We start from the raw sequence: 4,098 nt of genomic DNA on the forward strand, positions 1-4,098 counted from the left end.
CTCTGCACGCACCCACGCCCTCGCCCGTGCAGACGCCGCCCGCCCCCAGGACCCGCACCCGCCTCCGCACCCGCACCCGCCTCCGCACCCGCACCCACGCCCTCGCCCACACCCGCACAGAAGGGCCAGTCGGCCTGGCTCTGTGCAGACGGTGCTGCGCACTCCGGCTGGGCCCGGGCAGCCCGGACTGTCCTCGCTCACCAGGGCGTGGCAGGGTCCTGAGCCTCTCCAACCCCCACGTCCTTATGTAAAGTCCATTCTATGGAATGAATTGCCCAGCACATAAAACCCTTTTCCCCCAGAAATCAATTGCCCCCAAGCATTCCCAGCCTGTGGCCATCGATGGTGTTCAGTCGCTTCCACAGTCAGTTTTGGGGCCTCTCGCACTTGCGTGTCTCATGTGATAAACGACCAAGGGACGCGACAAGGACCAGCCCCGCAGGGTGTGCGCGGATGAAATGGGGCCCAGTGCTTGGCACGCAGTAGGTGGTCAACCGCTGCCAGCTGCTGTTATGATGGCACCAGGCGGTAAGTGAACCCCACGGTCTGTGGCCGAGGCTCAGGTACCCAGAGGAACCCCCAGCCCCTGATGCAGGAGGTGCGTCCGGCTTCTGAGTTACATGGCACGGGCAAAAACAAATCAACACACACAGACTCTGGAGTCAGGTCGGGTCCGAATCCTGCTCTTCTCTCATCTGCTGTGGGAACGTGGGCCAGTTCCTTAGCTTCGCGGAGCCTCGGCTTCTTCGACGGGAAATCAGGACATTTAGACACACTCCGCAGCTGTCATGAGGGAGGAAGAAGATTCATGCATCCATTCGCTGATCTGACTGGTCTGAGCTCCTGACTGTGCGCACAGCGCCAGGGGCTGGGAGCCCTCCCCTTGCCCTCCCTGCTGCGTCTGCAGCAACGGAACAGCCAGGGTCGGAGGCCAGCGCTCTGGGTTCCGGGAGACACGCTTCCAAAGGGGAGGGCAGCTGTGGTCGTCCCTCCCATGCGCGGAAGGCTGTGTCTCAAAGGGTAGAGACAGCTCTTGGTGTTGGGGGAGGAGGGAGAGAAAGATCTGTTTCCAACTTCCGGGCTTGGCGAGAACCGCAAACGCACTTTGCCAACCCATTCCCCGTCCATCGGGCCGGTGGGTGCCCCAGAGCCGCCTTCGCCATGTGTTTTGGTTTCGTCCGCACCTGATTCATCAAAGCCCTGCACGGAGGCAGCGGGCCCGGGCAGCCTCTGCCTCCGAGAGCCACCAGTCCCCGGCACCCCGGATCGTGCAGAGCTCGCGAGAGCGCTCCTCACCCCACGCGGGGCTGCATCTGTCACCAGCCAGGGAGCACTGCTGTCTCCTCTGCCCCATAGGAGCATCTCTGGCTCCGACTCCTCCCTCCTGGGGGCTCAGAAAGCTGAGGAACCTCAGGGCCAGAGGAAGCAGGAGTCCTGGCCCGGTCTCCCAGGACCTGGGTCTCCACACACACACACTCCCCCACCTGGGGACCCGCAGGGCGGCGATCGCCTCTGCCCAACAGCATGTCAACTCTGTGAACACAGAGAATTCTGTCATCCAGTTCACTGTGCTTTCCCCATGCCTGCAGCAGAATCTGGCACACAGTAGGTGCTTCATCACTATGGATGCAGAAACCAATGGATGAAGGGTTAGCTTTCTTAGCGCACCCCCTATAGGTGGGGAAGAAATGTACTCGTCTCTACTGAGCACCTGCTCTGTGTCAGGCACCATGCTTGACACTGCATGCACGCCCCCCCACCCCCCACCACTGTAGCTGGTCAGGGCCTGTGGGCTGGGGGAATCTCCTACGTTGAGTGTCTGCCCCCTGGTGGTCAGTGCACATCATAGCAACCGGTCATTCCTCCATTCAGTCGATTTGCATATTAGGGTTTTAGATAGATAGATAGATAGATAGATAGATAGATAGATAGATAGATAGATAGATATTTGTATTGATTTCAGAAAGGAAGGGAGAGGGAGAGAGAGATAGAAACATCAATGATGAGAGAGAATCATTGATCGGCTGCCTCCTGCACACCCCACACTGGGGATCGAGCCCACAACCTGGGCATGTGCCTGCCCAGCGAATTGAACCGTGACCTCCTGGCTCATAGGTTGATGCTCAACCACTGAGCCACACCAGCCGGGCAGCCTCTCTTCCTTAGATCAGTGAATAGGATGAGTCCCAAATCCCAGCCATGCCACCTTGCTGACCCCTGGGAGGGGGCCTCACTGGGGTAGGGAGCACAGACAGGCCACACCATGGGGAGAAGTCACCCACAGCTCAGAGGCTCGGCACACACAGGCTCACCTGCCGTCACCCCGCACCTGGGCCGGGCTAAGCGGCCCTCCCAAGTGGCTTTGCTCGCAGCGCAGTGGGGACTTAGCTCGTGGCTCCAGAGGTTGCAGCAGAAGGGACTGAGCTGAGGGCTGTGCAAGGTGTTTCAAGGCCAGGCCTAGAGATAGCACCCTGCTCCCGGCTCCCTCATCCTCGCCAGCCGCTGACCCAGCTTCCCCCCAGGACAGGCCGGAACAGCCTCTGCCCGTGCTCAGAGGCAACCAGCACTTAGCCCTGAACCTGGGTGCCCACACCTGCCTGCAGGCTCTGCCTCCCACAGCTGACCCTGCAAGGCCTGCAGTGCCCCAGGGACAAGCCAAGCCCCAGACCCTGGGCCCCTGAGCCCCAAGGCTGCACGAGGGACTCCGCTGGCCTAGGCGACACTCACACATTTGCCAGAGGCTCAGTGAGCGTGGCCTGGGCCTCTCGGGAGCCTCCTCCCAGCCCAGAGCAGCTGCAGGGAGCCTCCTCTCACTCAGCGCTGAGTCCTGACTCCATTCCTGCCCCTGCCCAGCCAGGGACCCCAGTATGATGTCCCCTGCCCCATGGGGCTGGCTCAGCCCCTGCGAGCCTCACCATCTCTGTTCTGGCTCCAGAAGCAGGACGCCCAGCGCAAACTCCCAGGGACAGGTCTTCCCATCCATCACTCAACAGAGCCCTGCATCCCAGCCTGGGCCTGCCTCCTGGGGCCAGCACAGCCTGGGCCTGCCTCCTGGGGCCAGCACAGCCTGGGCCTGCCTCCTGGGGCCAGCGCAGCCTGGGCCTGCCTCCTGGGGCCAGCGCAGCCTGGGCCTGCCTCCTGGGGCCAGCGCAGCCTGGGCCTGCCTCCTGGGGCCAGCTCAGCCTGGACGGCTCCAGGGATCCCTGGCCCCAAAGGGGGGGGGGGGCGGTGAGGGCCCACAGATACAGGATGTGGGAAGACCCTGAGAACCCCTTGGCCCCTCCCCACCAGCCACCCCATGGAGCCAGGCCATTGCACTACGGCCACTGAACCTGGGGCGACACCAGGGCAGCCAATGCTGGGTTCTCCTCCAGGAAGAGAATTCGACTGAGAGTCCAAGGAATTTGACGGGATGGCTTCCAAGCCTGTCCTCCCTCCTCAAAGCAGCCGCCAAGCAGGTTGCCAGACAGAATGACTTCAAACTGGCGACTCCCCTTCTCCCCCAGGGCAACAAAGTGAGAGGCGGAGCAGGAAAGGGCCACGTCCAGAGCCGAATTGCGGGCTCCACCAGCTCCTGTGCGACCTTGACCTGCGGGCCCTTCTCTGGGCCCGGCTTCCTCTGCAGAGAACGGAGAGGAGAGGCCGCACACTGGCCTCGCGGCGCCGAACACATCACGGAGCATCAGCTGGGAGGTGTAGTCCTTAGGGTGCAGAGGTGTGGGCAAAACGGGGGTCCCTGAGGCACAGCGGGTCGGGGCTTCTCAGAGGCTCTGCTGACCTTTGACCCGGGTCTCCAAGTGTGAATTGGAGATTTTGGCCACAGATGAGGCCTGAAAGGAAGTCAAGGCGGAGTGCACAGGCTGTGACAGCCGGGCCTGCCTCCTCGGCTGTGGAATGGGGGGCAGGGGGGGGGGGGCGCGCGTCGATGGTGGGCGGGGGGACGTCTTGACTCTACTCTTCCAAAGACATCTGTTCAGAAGCAGGTGGTCAGGGCGGGCACGGCAGGTCTGTGGGGCTCCCTGACCCCCAGGCTCTTTCTGCTCCTGCTCCACGCACTTCTCTACGTGGCTCCCATACCCCACCTCACCATGGCCTGAG

The sequence above is a fragment of the Myotis myotis genome, unplaced genomic scaffold (genome assembly GCF_014108235.1).
Source record: "Myotis myotis isolate mMyoMyo1 unplaced genomic scaffold, mMyoMyo1.p scaffold_m19_p_60, whole genome shotgun sequence".
In the NCBI taxonomy this organism is placed as follows: domain Eukaryota; kingdom Metazoa; phylum Chordata; class Mammalia; order Chiroptera; family Vespertilionidae; genus Myotis; species Myotis myotis.